The sequence below is a fragment of the Loxodonta africana genome, chromosome 5 (assembly GCF_030014295.1).
Source record: "Loxodonta africana isolate mLoxAfr1 chromosome 5, mLoxAfr1.hap2, whole genome shotgun sequence".
NCBI lineage: Eukaryota > Metazoa > Chordata > Mammalia > Proboscidea > Elephantidae > Loxodonta > Loxodonta africana.
The window spans coordinates 148,030,304-148,051,739 of record NC_087346.1 but is presented as its reverse complement, the minus strand read 5'-3'; positions in this window follow the sequence as shown (position 1 = coordinate 148,051,739).

The window sequence follows — 21,436 nt, the reverse complement described above, 5'->3', positions numbered from 1 at the left end:
TTTAAACACGCTGTGCATTACTGGTATAATCTTCCCCATATTACTAAGTGAAAAAATCTTCCTAAGCAGTAGGTAGAGGAAAAAGTACCACAAAAGATCCAATACCAAAACTTTAAATTGAAGATGATGCAGATAAAGATTGTTTTTGTAAGTAAACATCATCATAACTTAACCAGAGGCACAATACTAAAAAATGCAATTATAAGATCAACATGTTATCAATAGCTGTAAAACTGCAAGCAGAAGGAACAAAAACAGAAGCATATATGTAGGTGTTGTTATTATTCTCATTGCTTGGTCTATGACTTTAAATATCGGTTCACAGGCATCTATTTCCTGAAACTCAAACTTCAAGAAAAAATAAGACTATCATCTCCTTAAATCTGGATATCAGCAAACCTGAGACATTTACTATTTCACTTCTTCCTTCATCAGCTCCCTCTCTCTTATCTTCACTTTTTTTAGTAGCCTTAGTGACTATGGCCTCCATCTACTTCCACTCACAGCCAAAACTTATTCAGGCAACCCTTCAATCGATAGGTAGCAATTTTTTTTAATTACTTAGTTTAGTTATTTTGCTAATCATCATCTTCATTCTTGATTTTTTGTTGTTAGTTTTTATTATAATATGTATTGGTTGTAGTGTGGGAGGAAAATGTATTTTGCCTCTGATGCGTACAGTCTCAATGCATACTACACCAAAACATTCCCTCTAGTCTGAAGTTCATTAAATTTTACACATTTAGGCAATGGGTAATTCACATATTTTATATTACCAAAAATTACTGCTGAGTATAAAAAAATAATTCATCATGACCAAGTGGGAATCATACCAGCTATGCAGCGGTGGTTCAACACTGGAAAATCAATCAATGTAATTCCTTACATAAATAAAACAAAAGATAAGAACCACATGATCTTATCAATTGATGCCGAAAAGGCATTTGACAAATTCCAACACCATGCCTGATAAAAACTCTCAGCAAAATAGGAATAGAAGGGAAATTCTTCAGCATAATAAAAGGCATTTATACAAAGCCAACAACCAACATCATTCTAAACAGAGAGAGTCTGAAAGCATTCTGCTTGAGAACAGGAACTAGACAAGGATGCCCTTCATCACCATTCTTATTCAACATTATGCTGGAGGGCCTAGCTAGAGCATAAGGCAAGTAAAAGAAATAAAGCTCATCCAAATTGGTAAGGAAGATGTAAAAGTATCCTTATTTACAGGTGATATGATCTTGTACACTGAAAACTCCAAAAAATTCACAAGAAAAACTTCTGTAACTGATAGAAGACTTCAGCAAAGTATCAGGATACTAGATAAGCATACAAAAATCAGTTGGATTCCTCTACATCAACAAAGACAACTTCAAAAAGGAAATTGCAAAATCAGTACCATTTACAACCATCCCAAGAAGATAAAATAATTAGGAATAAATCTAACCAGAGATGGAAAAGACCTACACAAAGAAAACAAGAAAATACCACAGAAAACAAAAGAGATCTACATAAAGTGGAGAAACATACCATGCTTATGGGTAAGAAGACTCAACATTGTGAAAATATCAGTTCTACCCAAAGCAATCTACAGATACGATGCAATTCCTATCCAAACGCCAACAGCATTTTTTAATGAGATGAAGAAACAAATCACCAACCTCTTATAGAAAGAGAAGAGCCCCCAGATAAGTAAAGCATTACTGAAGAAGAAGAACAAAGTGAGAGGCCTTAAACTACCTGATTTTAGAACCTATTATACCACTATGGTAGTCAAAGCAGCCTGGATTGGTGAAATAGAATTGAGAACTCAGACATAAATCTATCCACCTATGAGCAACTCATTTTTGACAAAGGCCCAAAGTCCTTTAAATGGGGAAAAGATAGCCTCTTTAACAAATGGTGCTGGCATAATTGGATATTCATATGCAAATAAAAATGAAACAGGACCCATACCTCACACCACGTATAAAATATAACTCAAAATGTATCAAAGGCCTAAACATGAAATCTAAAACAATAAAGATCATGGAAGAAAAAATAGGGACAACGCTAGGAGCCCTAATACATGGCGTAAATAGTGTACAAACCATAATGAACAATGCACAAACGCCAGACGAGAAACTAGGTAACTGGGAGGTCCTAAAAACCAAACACTTATGCTCATCAAATGACTTCACCAAAAGAGTAAAAAGAGAACTGACAGGCCGGGAAAAAATATTTGGCTATGACATATCAGATAAGGGTCTAATCTCTAAAATCTAAAAGATACTGCAACCACAATAAGACAAATAATCTAATTAAAAAATGAGCAAAAGATATGAACACACACTTCACCAAGGAAGACATTCAGGCAGTTAACAGACACTTGAGGAGATGCTCACAATCATTAGGCATTAGAGAAATACAAATCAAAACTACAGTGAGATACCATCTTACCCCAACAAGGCTGGCACAAATCCAGAAGACACAAAATAGTAAAGTTGGAGAGGCTGTGAAGAGATTGGAACACTTAGTCTCTACTGGTGGAAAGGTAAAATGATACAATCACTCTGGAAAACGATTTGGTACTTCCTTAAAAAGCTAGAAATAGGAGTACCATATGATCCAGCAATCCCACTCCAAGGAATATATCCTAGAGAAATAAGAGCCATCATACTAATAGACACCTTTGAATTGTGTTGGCGAAGAATATTGAGTATTGAATATACCATAGACTGCCAAAAGAACAAACAAATCTGTTTGGAAGAAGTACAACCAGAATGCTCCTTAGAAGCAAGGATGGTGAGACTGTGTCTTACATACTTTGAATATATTGCCAGGAGAGATCAGTCCTGGAGAAAGACATTATGCTTGGTAAAGTACAGGGTCAGTGGGAAAGAGGAAGAGCCTCAATGAGATGGATTGACACAGTGGCTGCAACAATGAGCTCAAGCATAACAACAATTGTGAGAATGATGCAGGACCGAACAGTATTTTGTTCTGTGGTACATAGGGTTGCTATGAGTCAGAAACGACTCGATGACACCTAACGACAACAACAACAAGTTTATTGCAGCACTGTTTGCAATAGCAAAAAATGGAAACAACCTAGGTGCCCATCAACAGACGAATGGATAAACAAATTATGGTACATACATGCAATGAAATACTATGCAATGATAAAGAACAATGATGAATCTGTAAAACATCTCACAACATGGATGAATCTGGAGGGCATTATGCTGAGTGCGTCAGTCACAAAAGGACAAATATTGTATGAGAATACCATAAGAATTCAAGAAAAGTTTTATTCAACTTCAGTGAAGGAAAGGACATCACACAATACAGGGGAACTCAGCAGAACTGGACCAAAGCAAAAGCTAAGAAGTTTCCTGGATACATCCAAACCCTTTGTGGGACAGAGTAGCTGGGGCTGGGGCCTGGGGACCATAGTTTCAGGGAACATCTAGTTCAATTAGCGTAACAAAGTTTATTAAGAAAATGTTCCGCATCCCACTTTGGTGAGTGGCATCTGGGGTCTTAAAAGCTTGTGAGTGGCCATCTCAGATGTATCGATTGGTCCCAACTCACTTGGAGCAAAGGAATGGAGAACAACAAAGATACAAGAAAAATATTATCCAAGAGTCTAAAGGTCCATATAAACCAGACACTACATCAGCCTGAGACCAGAAGAACTAGATGGTGCCTGGCTACCAATGACTGCCCTGACAGGGAACACAACAGAGAGTCCCGGATGGAGAATGAGAAAAGTGTGGAGCAGAACTCAAATTCACGTAAAAAGACCAGACTTAACGTTCTCACAGAGGCTGGAAGAGCCTCGTAAAATACGGTCCTTGGACTTTCTGTCAACCCAGAATTAAAACCATTCCATTCCTGAAGCCCACTCTTCAGACAAAGATTGTTGTTAGCCATCGAATGAGTTATGACTCATAGCAACCCTATGTGCAACAGAGCAAAACACTGCCTGGTCCTGTGTCATCCTCACAGTTGTTGTTATGCTTGAGCCCACTGTTGCAGCCACTGTGTAATTCATCTCTTTGAGGGTCTTCCTTTTTTTTCGCTGACGCTCTACCAAGCATGAGGTCCTTCTCCATGGACTGATCTCTCCTAATAACATGTCCAAATGTCCAAAGTATGTGAGACATAGTCTCACCATCCTTGCTTCTAAGGAGCATTCTGGTTGTGCAAATATTAGACAGGATTATAAAACAAAAAATAATACACAGGAGCAGTGTGCTTCTTAGTTCAATCAGACCCACAAGACCAAATGGGTGGCTCCTGTCCAAAGGCAGGATGAGAAGGCAGGAAGGGACAAGAACTGATTGAATGGTCACAGGGTACATGAAGGGGCGGGGGAGAGCGAGTGTACTGTTACATTGTGGGAATTACAACTAATGTCACAAAGCAATATGTGTATAAATTTTTATATGAGAAATTTAACTAGAGCTATAAACTTTCACCTAAGAACAAATTATATATATATATATATATGTATGTATGAATTGTTTTATAAGTGTTTAAGGAAATTTCAATATTCAGGAAAATTGGTTGGAATTTTAGGATGGGCTGTGTTTTGGTCCGGGTTCCTCCAGAATTGAACTTTGAGACAAGGATTTGAATACAAGAAGTTTGTCAGTTGATCTCAAGGAGGCCCTACCAGCAGAGTGGGGAGGTGGTACAAAGAAGATAAGGGAGCCAATATAGGTGCATCAATGAGAAGATGTTGCTGTAGGCAATTGGGCTTCAGTTTTGCTGGGGAACTCTGGGCACCAGTGGATAGTCTAAAGTTATCTAACTAGTGAAGTGAGAAAGCTAGGGTATTTTCCACCAATTTCCTCTATTATTGGCTGAGTCAACTCCCCATTACTTCAAGCTTGAGGTTTTCCCAAATTAAACATGACCTCAAGGCTAGTTTTTATTTTGAGTGCTTTAACTCATAATGACCTTATGTATAATAGAAGGAAATGTTGCCTGGTTCTGCACCATCTTCACAATCTTTGCTATGTTTGAGACTATTGTTGCAGCCACTGTGTCAATCCATCTCACTGAAGATCTTTCTCTTTTTAGCTGACCCCCTGCTTTACCAAGCATGATGTTCTTCTTCAGACTGACCCCTCTGCTGCACAATAGGTCATTATGAGTTGGAGCACTCAACAACAAAAACTAGCCTTGAGATCACGTTCGATAGCAATGATTGTAAGACTCAGTGCCAAGCAGTGTTTCATTCTGTTGTACATAGGGTCACTATGAGTCAGAACCAACTTGATGGCACCTAACAGCATTAGTTTCATAGGGCTACCATAACAAAGTACCACAAACTGGGTGACTTAAAACAAGAGAAACAGATTCTCTCATAATTCTGGGAGTTAGAAGACTGAAATCAAGGTGTTGGCAGCGCCATGTTCCCTCCTAATCCTCTAGTGGAGGATCTTCCTTTGCCTCTTCCATCTTCTGGTGGCCCCAGATGTTCCTTGGCCTGAGGCAGCATCACTCCAATCTCTGTTTCCATCTTCACATACCTGTCTTCCCGCTGTGTTTGCGTCTCTGTGTTTCTTCTCTTTTTAAAAGAACACCAGTCATATTGAATTAAGGTTCACCCAAATTCAGTATGACTTTGACTTAACTAGATTACATCTGAAAAGACCCTATTTCCAGATAATGTCACATTTGCAAATACCGAGGGTTAAGACTTAAACATAACTTTTTCAGGACACAATTCAACCTGTAACAATGGGGAAGCACAAAGTTTTGAAGAAGAACAAACTCATGTAAAAGATGGGGAATACCTTCTTAAAATGATGATATTTAAACTAAGACCAGATGGATGGATGATTGAGGTTAGATAAGCAATAGAAAAAGAGGTACAGTAGGGGGCTGGGCATACAGGGGTACATTCTTCCAGGTAGAAGAAAAAGACGTGGTGTTTTCTCTTCCAAGTTCTGAAAAAGGGTCAGTATAACTAGAACATAGAACCAAGGGTAAGAATAGCAAGAGTGAAGCCTGCAGATGAAGACAGTGTTCTGATTGTGAATATCTTTTTAATCGTGTTAGAGAGCTTGGTTTCATCCTAGGAGAAAAGGAAATGCTACGAAGGATTTAAATACTAGATTAATATGGTCATATTTGAATTTTAGTTAGACTATTCTATGCGTTCTGTGCAAATCGGATTGGAGGATGAAATATTGCAGGTGGGAAGAACTGTTAGCAAGCCCCAAACCTTAATTTCCCTTAATGTGAAAATTATAATACTTCCCTAAGTATTATTTTTGCATGGGAAAGCTGGACAATGAATAAAAAAGAGGGAAGAAAAAGAATTGAAGCGTTAGAAATGTGATGTTAGCAAAGAATATTGAATATACCATGGATTGCCAGAAAAATGAACAAATTTGTTTTGGAAGAAGTACAACCAGAATGACCCTTAAAAGCAAGGATGGTGAGACTGTCTCACATACTTTGAACATGTTCTCAGGAGGGATCAGTTCCTGAAGAAGGACATCATGCTTGGTAAAGTAGAAGGTCAGCAAAAAAGAAGACCCTCAATCAGATGGATTTGATACAGTAGCTGCAACAATGGGCTCAAGCAGAGCAACAATTGTGGGGATGGCACAGGACTGGGCAGTGTTTTTTTTCTGTTGTGCATAGGATAGCTATGAGTCAGGACTGTACACCCATTCATAATTTCTACATGAACAGTTCAATAACTTTGGTTACGCACTTTGCATTGTGTCACCATTCTATCTCTACCAATACCGTTCCATCACCGTTAGTTTAGGCTCTCTGCCCCTTAAACTTCTCATCTGTGCATTTAATTAACTGTTGTCAGTTTACACTCATATAGATAATTCTTTATAAGAGCACTATGTCCCAGGCAAACATTCTTTATTAATTAGACTAATGTGGTATTTTATTTAATGATGACTTCAGGGGATAGTTTCAGTTCAATGTTTAAAGACTATTTTCAGGCATTAGATTTGGGAGTTCCCCCAGTCACAATGGATCCAGTTATTCTGGTTTCCATATGAGTTTGAAGATCTGTTGCACACTTGTCCTACTTTTGTACAAGATCCATCTATTGAGTCCTTGATCAAAACATTTAGTAATGGTAGCTGGGCACCTTTCATGTCTTCTGGTCTTATGGAGGTAGTAGTTTATTAAGGCAATTAGACCTATTGTCCCTTCCCTTCTCCAATTCCTAGGACTCCTTCTCTGAAGTCCCAGGCAAATAGAGACCAACTGTATCTTGGGAAGGCACCTCAACTGTGCCTGCTGTGTCTCCTCTGTATTTCTGCAACATGAGTCGCTCTAAAATCTGAAGATTTCTTTGCCCAGGAACAGGTGCAGCTAGGAGAGCAAGGGCAGCCATTGCTCTCAAGGGAAGCCTGCACCTATGGTGGACAGAAGTGGAAGAATAAATGCCCCAGGTTCTTATAATTCAGGGAGACAATTCTGAAGCACATTCTACAAGATTCTTGAGGGTCCATGTGGGGTAAGCGCCAGATACTCCCCACAGCAGCCAGTTCAACAACACAGATTTGATTGCTCTTTTCCCTCATTCTGCTTCCTAAGATCCCTCCCAAATCAACAAACTGTACCCAATCCTTGCCTCATACTCTGCTTTAGGGGGAAACCAAACTGAGATCAGTCTCTGGAAAAGAACGTCATGCTTGTTAAAATAGAAGTTCAGTGAAGAAGAAGGCCTTCAACAAGATGGATCGACACAATGGCTGGATTATACCTAATATTATGAGAATGGTGCAGAACTGAGCAATGTTTCTTTCTGTCATACATGGGGTCTATGTATAAATCAGAACCAACTCAACTGCACTTAACAGGCTGCACCTTATGACAGCAAAGACAGGAGAATTGATCTTTAAGCCCTTTCCATTTCTGATCATCTTGCATTTCACTTCAACAAAAGTTTATGAAACTTCTCCCACATGTTGGGCTCTGTGCTGGGTGCTGGGAGTCATAGGACATGCCCCTGCCCTGGAGGAATTTTCAGACTAGTTGGAAAGGCAAACATGGAAAGAAATCACTGCAGATCACTCCTTCCTCAGTCACTGTAACTGTGTCCATGTTTGACTGCAGCTCCATTTTTTGAACTGCTGGTCATGCTTCCTCAGCATGGTCACCCTCCCCCAGCCTTGGCTCTGATTCCCAGACAAGAGGCTCCCCTAATGGTATTTCTGGGCTTGGGTGCTGATGCAATGACAGCTGTGAAGAATACTCTGTCCCAGAAAGGTCAGGGAACAGCTTAATCCACAGCCAAGCAGAAATTTGTACAAAGCCCATTGCTGAAACATGGATTTTAACCTTTCAAGTTTCTCTAAGGTAGGCTTTAGTTGGTGCCTGAACCCTTCTGGGGGCCAGCAGTGATGGGGGAAAGGCAGAGGTGGAAATCTTCTAGGCACGCCCCTTCTGTCCAGACTCCCCTTCTAGCCCTGCCAGCCTCTGTAAACACTACATCAGGTGCTCTAAATCTGGGTTTATTGTACAAAGCAAGCCTGAGTAGGAGTGATGATGCTGTAGTTCACACTAGAGTGAGAGCCAGATCATGTCTTCCTCTGTGATGGGCCCAGATGACAGGATTGCACTGCTGGGGGCCTGGCCTCTCTAAGGCAGTAAATCCCGGAAGGGGCTGTGAAGGGCTGCTCTCTGAGCTAGATATTTGGCTGGGTACTGAGGGTATTAATGTCACTGAGACAATGATCACTCACTTTCCTGAGACTCTCGGTTCTACTCTGTCAAAATCGACTCAATGGCACCTAACAATAACAACATGATGGACTCAATGTAACACAGGATTAAAATATACATATATATATGCACATACACATATATACACTAATATTTACATATATATGCTGATACGCACATAAATACAAGTATATTTAAGTATATATGTGTGTGTATATATACATCTATATCTATATATATATGAGTCTATATATCTATAACTGTATCTATCTGTATCTATATCTGTATTAGTAGGGCATGAGAAAAAATGTGATGAAAACCCACCAAATTAGGTGTCAAAAATAGTCTGGTGCATTGAACAGGAAATGTGATATGGGAGGCTAGGAGAATGACGAGTAAAAATATTCCCAAGGGTATTATCTTGAGGATTGTCTAAAAAAGAAAAACAACTATCAACATTCATTCCAAGTTCTTTTGTCTCTCCTATTTTCTATACACTGGAATCAACTACATGCATGTCTATATCATTCCAACCATATCTGGAACATTAGGGTGTAGGAGAAAGTACCTCTCTTGGCTAGAGATATAGGCACAGAGGTGGTCACTGTTAGCAACTTATGGGAGCAGATATTGGAAGCAGAAAAAAAGAAACAAAATAAAGTCTGCAGCCTCATGAGGCTAAGGCAGGATTGCAGCATAGAAGCTTGAGAGCAGGGGACAGGATCCAGACAAGGATATCCAGCAAAGACCCAAAAAACTAGTAAAATAGAGACAAACGTTATTCCTGGAACTCGAAGTGTCAAATGAAGAGATAAAGAACTCAGCCAAACACCGACTGGAATAAGACAGAGGACAGAGAACAAGGAGAGATAAGAGTGGAGATCTCTTACCAGCTAACACAGCAGGGATTTGCTATCTTGGACGGCTGTTGGGTATCTGCAGACAGGGAGCAAGGGAAAGCAGCTTCACAGAGCTCCCAGCAGAAGACAGAGCACCCAGTAACCAACAATACAAGTTTTTCCATCCCCTATCCTCTCCCCCTTCCACAAGTCTGTCAGTTTGTTGTACTGTGGCGGCTTATGTGTGGCTGTGATGCTGGAAGCTATGCTACCAGTATTCAGATACCAGCAGGGTCACCCATGGAGGACAGGTTTCAGCTGAGCTTCCAGACTAAGACAGACTAGAAAGAAGGAGCCGTCAGTCTACTTCTGAAAAAAATTAACCAGTGAAAATCTCATGAATCGCAGCAAAACTTTGCTTGGTATAGTGACAGAAGATGAGCTCCCCGGGTTGGAAGGCACTCCAAAGACGACTGGGGAAGAGCTGCCTCCTCAAAGTAGAGTCCACCTTAATGACATGGATAGAATGAAGCTTTCAGGACCTTCCTTTGCTGATGTGGCATGACTCAAAATGAGAAGGAGCAGCTGCAAACATCCATTAATAATCGGAACCTGGGATGTCTGAACCCCAGTATGAATCTATGACAATTGGAAATCATCAAAAATGAAATGGAATGCATAAACATCAGTATCCTAGGCATTACTGAGCTGAAATGGACTGGTACTGGCCATTTTGAATTGGACAATCATATAGTCTACTATGCCTGTAATGACAACTTGAAGAGGAATGGTATTGCATTCATGGTCAAAAAGAACATTTCAAGATCTGTCCAGAAGTACAATGCTGTCAGTGATAGGAAAATATCCATATGCCTGCAAGGAAGACCAGTTAATATGAATATTATTCAAATTTACTCACCAAACACTAAGGCCAAAGATGAAGAAATTGAAGATTTTAATCAGCTTCTGCAGTCTGAAATTGATTGAACATGCAATCAGGGTGCATTGATAAGTACTGGTGATTGGAATGCAAAAGTTGGAAACAAAGGAGAATCGGTAGTTGGAAAATATGGCCTTGGCGATAGAAACAATGCTGGAGATCAAATGGCAGAATTTTGCAAGACCAATGACTTCTTCACTGCAAATACCTTTTTTCACCAACATAAACAGTGACTATACACATGGACCTCAGCAGATGGAACACAGAGGAATCAAATTGACTACATCTGTGGAAAAAGACAATGGAAAATCTCAATATCATCAGTTTGAACAAGGCCAGGGGCCTACAGACCATCAATTGCTCATATGTAAGTTCAAGCTGAAACTGAAGAAAATCAGAGCAAGTCCACAAGAGCCAAAATATGACCTTGAGTATATCCCACCTGAATTTAGAGACTATCTCAAGAATAGATTTGAAGTGTTACCAGACGAGTTGTGGAATGAATTCAAGGATACCATCCAAGAAGAAAGCAAGAGGTCATTGAAAAGACAGGAAAGAAAGAAAAGACCAAGATGGATGTCAGAAAAGACTCTGAAATTTGCTCTCTAACATTGAAAAGCTAAAGCAAAAGGAAGAAACGATGAAGTAAAAGAACTGAACATAAGATTTCAAAGGGCTGCTTGAGAAGGCAAAGTAAAATATCATAATGACATGTGCAAAGAGCTGGAGAAGCAAGGATGGTGAGACTGCAGCTTGCAAGCTTTGGACATGTTGTCAAGAGGGATGAGTCCCTGGAGAAGGACATTGTGCTTTGCAAAGTACAGGGTCAGAGGAAAACCCTCAACAAGGTAACTGACATAGTGGTTGCAACAATGGGCTCCAGCATAACAATGCTTGTAGGGATGGCATAGGACTGGGCAGTGTTTCGTTCAGTTGTGCATAGGGTTGCTATGAGTTGGGACCAACTCGATGGTGCCTAGCAACAACTGAACATTCTCTCTCCAATGCTGTACATGCAAGTTTCCTGGCTGTCTGTGGGGGCTCAGCCAGCTGGGAAGTGCAGTGTCTGTGCAGCTTGGATTCGCCCCACCCACATCGCAGATCAGGGGACAGGGAGTACGGGAAAGAGGTTCAAGAAGTTCCTAGTAGGAGAGAGAGCACCTGGTAATGAGTGATATACACTTTCCTAACCCTCACCCTTCTTCCCCTGCCCTCTTCTTCCTCCACTGTGTCTCTTGGCCTGGAGGGAACTGCTTCTGCCTTGCGCCATTTGAATTTGCCCCACCCACACTGGCCAGGTCCCTGAGCTGCTGTTGCTTCTTTTCATTTCTTCTGGTTTCTCCCATTCCTCCCACCACCTCTCTGTCCTTTCTTTCAAACGCCTGGCTCTGTGTGCCTTTTTTGTTTCTCCTTGAAAGGCTGTGAAGCCCCACTCAACTGAAGAACCACTTACCCAACCCGCAACACCATGCTGGTGGGATCCTTGGGGATTTTTGTTTGTTTTGTTTTGCTTTCTTTTTTTTTTTTTTTCTCTTTTCACACTTGGGAGGCCCTTCTAGCCAGGCTGCACAGCACAGCTTAGGAGCCACTCCCCCAATCTGCACAGCTGCGTAAGTGGTATCCCTGGGGGCACTTCTTTTTTTTTCATTCTTTCTTTTTTGTTTTTGTTTCTATCTTACTTCATTTCTCAGTTCTTGTCTGTCTATACTTACCTTTTTTTCCTGTCCCCTGAATACCTGGTGCTGTGTTACAGCTATACCCCCTCTAGCCAACTATACTGCACAACCTGAAAGTCACATCCCTAGTCTTTGTGGCCATGCTGGTGGGACCACCTAGGGGCTTTTCTTTTTTCTTTTCCAAATTTTTGTCTAGTTTTTTTCTTTTTTCCCTTTTTCTACTTTTCTCCTTTTTGCTGTTCTCCATTTTTCAGTTCCTCATCTCTCCACTCCAATGGCAAGCTACCTAACCCCCCCCTTTTTTTTATCCTTTGTTTGTTTTTGGTTCCTGTTTCTCTCTCCTCTTTCCCATACCCATATTAGCTCCACACATCACAACCTCCCCTTTCTTTCCTACCTACCTGCACCATGCACTGAACATCACACCCCTAATTAGCACAGGCATGGCCTACTGGAACCTGCCTGGCACTTGTTCCTGGCCCACCTGATCAGCCCTAGTATGTGACACAAACTTCCCTTTGCATCCCCTTCCCTTCAGCTGGACCAGTCCTGATGCGCCATAGCTGAGTGACTGGCCCCGCCCGTTGGACAAGGAGGTGAAAAGTTATGTGACTACAGACGAGTAAACAACAAAGAATGCACAGCCCACCTGCTCAGCCATAACCAAATAAAATAAAAAAGCAGGATGAAACAAACAAATTTATAATCAATAATCAAAGAAACAAAACTACTGAATGTCCAGAAGACAGCAGACAATATCAAAACGTATTAAGAAAAGGATAGGATGGTTTCAGTAGGAATCCAAAATAAAACACCAGATGACTTTCCAGTAGGAAAAAAGGCACTAGAACTACCTGATAGGGAATCCAAATCTTTAATATTCTGAGTTATCCAAGAGTTGAAGCAAAAAGGAGACAAAAATAAGGAAAAAATAGACAAATTTATGGAAAATACAGACAAATTCATGGAAAATACAGACAAAAAATGGAAGAATTCAGGAAAATAATATAGGAACAAAATGCCAAAATAAATTCACAACTAGAAATCACACAAAAACAACAATTGGAAATCCATAAGATAAACAACAAGATTTCAGAAATGGACAGTGACTTAGAAGGGTTGAGGAGCAGGTTTGAAATGATGGAAGACAGAATCAGCGAAATTGAAGACAAACACTTGGATACAACTCTTCTTGAGGAAAAATCAGAAAAAAAGAACCAAAGAAAGTGAGGAAACCTTGAGAATTATATGGGATACAATCAAAAGCAGAAACTTGTGAGTGATTGGAGTTCCAAAACAGGGAGAGAAAACCCAAAAAACAAAGAGGGTCATTGAAGAATTGTTGACAGAAAATTTCCCTAATAACATGAATGATGAAAAGCTGACCATCCAAGAAGCTCAATGAACTCCATATAGGATAGCCCCCAAAAGAAAAACACCAGGGCATATCATAATCACACTCGCTAAAACCAAAGATAAAGAAAAAATCCTGAGAGCAGCTCAAGAAAAAAAAAGTCACATACAGAGGAGAAAAATAAGACTAAACTTTGATTATTCAGCAGAAACCATGGAGGCAAGAAGGCAATGAAAGAAAAAATTGCCAACCAAGAATATCTCTTGCAAAACTTTTGTCCAAATATGATTGTGAAATTCGGACATTTACAGACAAACAGAAATAAGGGAATATGTAAAAACCAAACCAAACTTACAAGAATTATTAATGGGAACCCTTCAGTCTGAGAACAAACAACATTAGACCACAGCCTGAATCTAGGATGCAGGATTGTACCAGTGAGAAACCAACGTAGGAAATGAACAATCAAGGAATATCAAAAATCGAAAGAATTGCATCAGGGAACCAGAAGAGTTAATCTGTAAATAACAACAATGCCAGAACAATAAAAGGGAATAAACGGTGTAGGCATAGAACTCCCTAATAGAGAGGAAGGTAAGGCCATACCAAGTAATAATAGACTGATTCAAATTTAGGAAGATAAGGGTAAATTTCAAGGTTAACACAAAGAAAGTTAACAAATCTACTCATTAAAATAAAGAAGAAAAACATAAAATCTCAATAAAAACAATATCTACAAAAATAAAAGAAATGAAAAAGAAATCCACACACACAAAAAAAGGGAACTCAGCACAGGAGAGTAAGAGCAACAAAGAAAATGTTAGTACCACAAAAAAAAAAAAAAAAAGGGTTACAAAATGACAGCAAAAAGCTCACACCTATTAATGTTTACGTTGAATGTAAATGGACTAAATGTACCCATAAAAAGACACAGATTGACAAAATGGATAAAAAAAAAAAAAAAAAAAAACCAGGATCCATCAATGTGCTGTCTACAAGAGACACACCTTAGAAACAAAGACATAAATTTATTAAAAATCAAAGGATGGAAAAAAATTATCAAGCAAATAACTACAAAAAAAAAAAAAGCAGGAGCAGCAATACAAATCTCAGATAAAATAGACTTTAAAACAAAACCCACCATTAAAGACAAAGAAGGATACTATATAATGATTAAAGGGATGATCCATCACGAAGGCTTAACCATAATAAACATCTATGCATTCAATGATAGTGTTCCAAAATACATAAAACAAACTCTAACAGCACTGAAAAGAAAAATTGACAGTTTCCCAATTATAGTAGGAGGCTTCAACACACCACTATCGGTAAAGGGCAGTACATCTAGAAGGAAACTCCGAAGAGATACAGAAGAGCTAAAGAACACAATCAGCCAACTTGACCTCATAGACATATATAGAACTCTCCACCCAACAGCTGCAAAGTACACATTCTTTTCCAAGGCATATGGAATGTTCTCCAGAATAGACCACATCTTAGTCCACAAAGTAACCCTCAACAAAATCCAAAACATTGAGATAATACAAAGTATCTTCTATGACCAAAATGTCATCAAAGTAGAAATTAACAACAGGAAGAGTAAGGAAAAAAAAATCAATTATATGGAAACCGAATAACACCCTGTTGAAAAACCACTGGGTAATAGAAGAAATCAGAGATGGGATAAGAAAAATCCTAGAAACAAATGAAAATGAAAAGACATTATACCAAAACCATTAAGACGCAGCAAAGACAGTCCTTAGAGGTCAGTTTACAGCAATAGATGCACCCATCAAAAAAAGAAGAAAGAGGCAAAAACCAAGACGTTAGCTACACAACTTGAACAAATAGAGAAAAGCAAAAGAAGCTCACAGCCACCAGAAGAAAGGAAATAATAAAGATGAGAGCACAAATAAATGAAACAGAAAATAGAAAAATAATAGAAAGAATCAACAAAACCAAAAGTTGGTTCTTTGAAAGGATCAACAAAATCGACAAACCACTCACCAAATTCACAAAAGAAAAATAGAAGAGGTTACAAATAACCCAAACAAGAAGTGAAATGGAAGACATTAAAACAGACCTAACTGAAATAAAAAGGATAATAACAGAGTGTTATTAAAAACTATCCTCCAACAAATGTGAAAACCTAGAGGAAATGGACAAATTTCTAGAAACATTCCCTACCCAAACTGACACACAATGATGTTGAAAATCTGAACAGACCCATAACAAGAGAAGAGATTGAAAAGGTAACAAAAAAACTCCAGGCAAAAAATGCCCTGGCCCAGGTGGCTTTACCGAAGAATTCTACCAAACATTCAGAGAAGAGCTTACACCAGTATTACTCAAACTATTTCAGAACATAGAAAAGGAACCGATACTTCTGAATTCATTCTCTGAAGCCAGCATAACCCTGATACCAAAACCAGGCAAAGACAAAAAAAAAAAAAAAAAAAATTACTGACCAGTATCTCTCATGAATATAGATGCAAAAATTCTCAACAAAATTCTAGCCAATAGAATTCAGCAGCATATCAAAACAAAACAAAACAAAAAAAACACCATGACCAAGTAAGATTCATCCCAGGTACGCAAGGATGGTTCAGCACTAGAAAATCAATCAATGCAACCCACCACATAAATTAAAGAAGAGAATTACATGATCATCTCAATCGATGCAAAAAAAGGCATTCAAGAAAGTCCAACACCCATTCCTGATAAAAAAAAAAAAACTCTCAATAAAATAAATATAAAGGAAAATTTCTCAACATAATAAAAGGCATATATGCAAAACCAATGCCCAACATCATTCTTAATGGAGAGAAGCTGAAAACATTCCCCTTGAGAAGAGGAACAAGATAAGTATGCCCTTTATCACCACTCCTATTTAACATTGTGTCGGACATCCTAGCTAGAGCAACAAGGCAAGAAACAGAAATAAAAGACATCCAAATTGGTAATGAAGAAGTTAAAGTGTCCCTATTTGTGGATGATATGATACTATACATAGGAAACCCAGGGGACCCCACCAGAAAGCTACTGGAACTAATAGAAACATTCAGCAGATAGCAGGATACAAGATAAACATACAAAAATCAGTTGGATTCATATACACCAATAAAGAGAAAGATGAAAACAATATCATTCATAACAGCCACTAAAAAAATAAAATACTTGGGAATAAATCTAACCAGGGATGTGAAAGACCTATACAAACTATAAAACTCTACTGCAAGAAACCAAAAGAGATCTACATAAATGGAAAAACATACCATGCTCACAGATAGGTAGACTCAACATTGTGAAAATGACATTTCTACCTGAAGCAATTTACAAATGCAATGCAATACCAATCCAAATACCAACAACGTTCTTTAAAGAGATGGAAAAACTTATCATTAACTTTTTATGGAAAAGGAAGAAGCCCCGGATAAGTAAAACACTATTGAAGAAAAAGAATAAAGAAGGAGAACTCGTACTACCTGGCCCCAGAACCTACTATACAGCTACAGTAGTCGAAACAGCCTGGTGCTGGTACAATGACAGATCCATTGGCCAATGGAACAGAATTGAGAACCCAGATGTAAATCCATCCACCTATGGTCACCTAATGTCCAACAAGGGCCCAAAGTCCATCAAACGGGGAAAAGACAGCTTTTTTTTTTTTTTTATTGAAACAAATGGTCCTGGCAAAACTGGATGTCCATCTGCAAAAAAAGAAAAAAAGAAACAGGACCCATACCTTATGCCATATACAAAAACTAACTCAAAACGTATCAACCCCTAAATTTAAAGCCAAAAACTATGAAGTTCACAGAAGAAAAAATAGGTTCAACGCTAGAAGCCCTAATACATACCATTAACAGGATTCAAACCACAACCAACAACACACAAGCTCCAGAGGATGAGCTAGATAATCGGGATCTTCTAAAAATTAAACACTTATGCTCATCAAAAGACTTCACCAAAAGAGTAAAAGAGAATCTACAGACTTGGAAAAAAATTTTGGCAATTACAAATCAGATAATGGTCTAATCTCTAAAATCTAGAAGAAAATCCAACACCTCTACAACAAGACGACAAATAATCCAATTAAAAAGTGGACAAAGGAAATGAACAGACACTTCACCAAAGAAGACATTCAAGTGTCCAACAGACACATGAGAAAATGCTCATGATCTCTAGCCATTAAAAAAAAAAAAAAGCTGCCAATGAGTCGATTCCGACTCATAGTGATCCTTTAGGACAGAGTAGAACTGCCACTTAGAGTTTCCAAGGAGCAGCTGGTGGATTCTAACTGCCAACCTTTTTGGTTAGCAGCCATAGGTCCTAACCACTACGCCACCAGGGTTTCCATCTAGCCATTAGAGAAATGCAAATCAAAACCACAATGAGATACCATCTCACCCCGACATTACTGGCATGAATCAATAAAACAGGAAATAACAAATACTGGGAAGGTTGTGGGGAGATGGGAACTCTTATGCTGGTGAGAATGCAAAATGATACAATCATTTTGGAAAACAATATCACACTTCCTTAGAAAGCTAGAAATAGAAATACCATATCACCCAGCAATCCCACTCCTAGGAATATATCCTAGAGAAGTGAGAGTCATCACATGAATATACATATGTACACCCATGTTCACTGCAGCGTTGTTCACAACAGCAAAAAGATGGAAACAACCTAGATGTCCATCAACAGATGAATGGATAAACAAACTGTGGTACCTACACACAATGGAGTATTATACAACAGTAAAGAACACTGATGAATCTGTGAAGTAGCTGCTAATATGGATGAATCTTGAGGGCATTATGCTGAGTAACATAAGTTAATCTAAAAAGGACAAATATTGTACAAGATCACTACTGTAAAAACTCATGAAAAGGCTTACATACAAAAAGAAACATTCTTTGATGGTTACGAGGGAGGGTAGGAGTGCAGATGGAAAAACCCTTAATAGACAATAGATAAGTGGTAACTTTGGTGAAGGGAAGACAGTATACAATATTGGGGAAGCCAGCACAACTTGTACAAGGCAAGGTCATAGTATCTCTATAGACACATCCAAAATCCCTGAGGGACTGAATTGCTGGGCTGAGGGTTGTGGAGACCACAGTCAGGAAACATCTAGTTCAATTGACATAACATAGTTTATAAAGAATGTTCTACATTCTACTTTGGTGAGTAGTGTCTGGGATCTTAAAAGCCTGTGGAAAATTACAGACCTACATCCCTCATGAACATAGATGCAAAAATCCTCAACAAAATTCTAGCCAATAGAACTCAACAACATATCAAAAAATTAATCCACCATGACCAAATGGGATTTATACCAGGTACGCAAGGCTGGTTTAATATTAGAAAAACCATTAATGTAATCTACCATACAAATAAAACAAAAGACAAAAACCACATGATCTTATCAATAGATGCAGAAAAGGCATTTGACAAAGTCCAACACCCATTCATGATAAAAACTCTCACCAAAATAGGAATTGAAGGAAAATTCCTCAACATAATAAAGGGCATCTATTTTATACAAAGCCAACAGCCAACATCACTCTAAATGGAGAGAACCTGAAAGCACTTCCCTTGAGAACGGGAACCAGACAAGGATGCCCTTTATCATCGCTCTTATTCAACATTGTGCTAGAGATCCTAGCCAGAGCAATTCGGCTAGAAGAAGAAATAAAGGGCATCCGGATTGGCAAGGAGGAAGTAAAATTATCTCTATTTGCAGATGACATGATCTTATACACAGAAAACCCTAAGGAATCCTCCAGAAAACTACTGAAACTAATAGAAGAGTTTCGCAGAGTCTCAGGTTATAAAATAAACATACAAAAATCACTTGGATTCCTCTATATCAACAAAAAGAACATCGAAGAGGAAATAACCAAATCAATACCATTCAGAGTAGCCCCCAAGAAGATAAAATACTTAGGAATAAATCTTACCAAAGATGTAAAAGACCTATACAAAGAAAACTACAAAGTACTACTATAAGAAACTAAAAAGGACCTACTTAAGTGGAAAAACATACCTTGCTCATGGATAGGAAGACTTAACATAGTAAAAATGTCTATTCTACCAAAAGCCATCTATACATACAATGCACTTCCAATCCAAATTCCAATGTCATTTTTTAATGTGTTGGAGAAACAAATCACCAACTTCATATGGAAGGGAAAGAAGCCCCGGATAAGCAAAGCATTACTGAAAAAGAAGAAGAAAGTGGGAGACCTCACTCTACCTGATTTCATAACCTATTATACAGCCACAGTAGTCAAAACAGCCTGGTACTGGTACAACAACAGGCACATAGACCAATGGAACAGAATTGAGAAGCCAGATATAAATCCATCCATATACGAGCAGCTGATATTTGACAAAGGCCCAGTGTCAGTTAATTGGGGAAAAGATAGTCTTTTTAACAAATGGTGCTGGCATAACTGGATATCCATTGGCAAAAAAATGAAACAGGACCCATACCTCACACCATGCACAAAAACTAACTCCAAGTGGATCAAAGACCTAAACATAAAGACTAAAACGATAAAGATCATGGAAGAAAAAATAGGGACAACCTTAGGAGCCCTAATACAAGGCATAAACAGAATACAAAACATTACCAAAAATGACGAAGAGAAACCAGATAACTGGGAGCTCCTAAAAATCAAACACCTATGCTCATCTAAAGACTTCACCAAAAGAGTAAAAAGACCACCTACAGACTGGGAAAGAATTTTCAGCTATGACATCTCTGACCAGCGCCTGATCTCTAAAATCTATATGATTCTGTCAAAACTCAACCACAAAAAAGACAAACAACCCAATCAAGAAGTGGGCAAAGGATATGAACACACACTTCACTAAAGAAGATATTCAGGCAGCTAACAGATACATGAGAAAATGCTCTCTATCATTAGCCATTAGAGAAATGCAAATTAAAACCACGATGAGATTCCATCTCACTCCAACAAGGCTGGCATTAATCCAAAAAACACAAAATAATAAATGTTGGAGAGGCTGCGGAGAGATTGGAACTCTTATACACTGCTGGTGGGAATGTAAAATGGTACAACCACTTTGGGAATCTATCTGGCGTTATCTTAAACAGTTAGAAATAGAACTACCGTACAACCCAGAAATCCCACTCCTCGGAATATACCCTAGAGAAATAAGAGCCTTCACACAAACAGATATATGCACACCCATGTTTATTGCAGCACTGTTTACAATAGCAAAAAGCTGGAAGCAACAAAGGTGTCCATCAACGGATGAATGGTTAAATAAATTGTGGTACATTCACACGATGGAATACTACGCATTGATAAAGAACAGAGACGAATCTGTGAAACATTTCATAACATGGAGGAACCTGGAAGGCATTATGCTGAGCGAAATTATTCAGAGGCAAAAGGACAAATATTGTATAAGACCACTATTATAAGATCTTGAGAAATAGTATAAACTGAGAAAAACACATACTTTTGTGGTTACGAGGGGGGGAGGGAGGGAGGGTGGGAGAGGGTTATTTACTGATTAGTTAGTAGATAACAGCTACTTTAGGTGAAGGAAAGGACAATACTCAATACATGGAAGGTCAGCTAAACTGGACCGGACCAAAAGCAAAGAAGTTTCCGGGATAAAATGAATGCTTCAAAGGTCAGCGGAGCAAGGGCGGGGGTTTGGGAACCATGGTTTAAGGGGACTTCTAAGTCAACGGGCAAAATAATTCTATTATGAAAACATTCTGCATCCCACTTTGAAATGTAGCGTCTGGGGTCTTAAATGCTAACAAGCGGCCATCTAAGATGCATCGATTGGTCTCAACCCACCTGGATCAAAGGAGAATGAAGAACACCAAGGTCACACGATAACTAAGAGCCCAAGAGACAGAAAGGGCCAC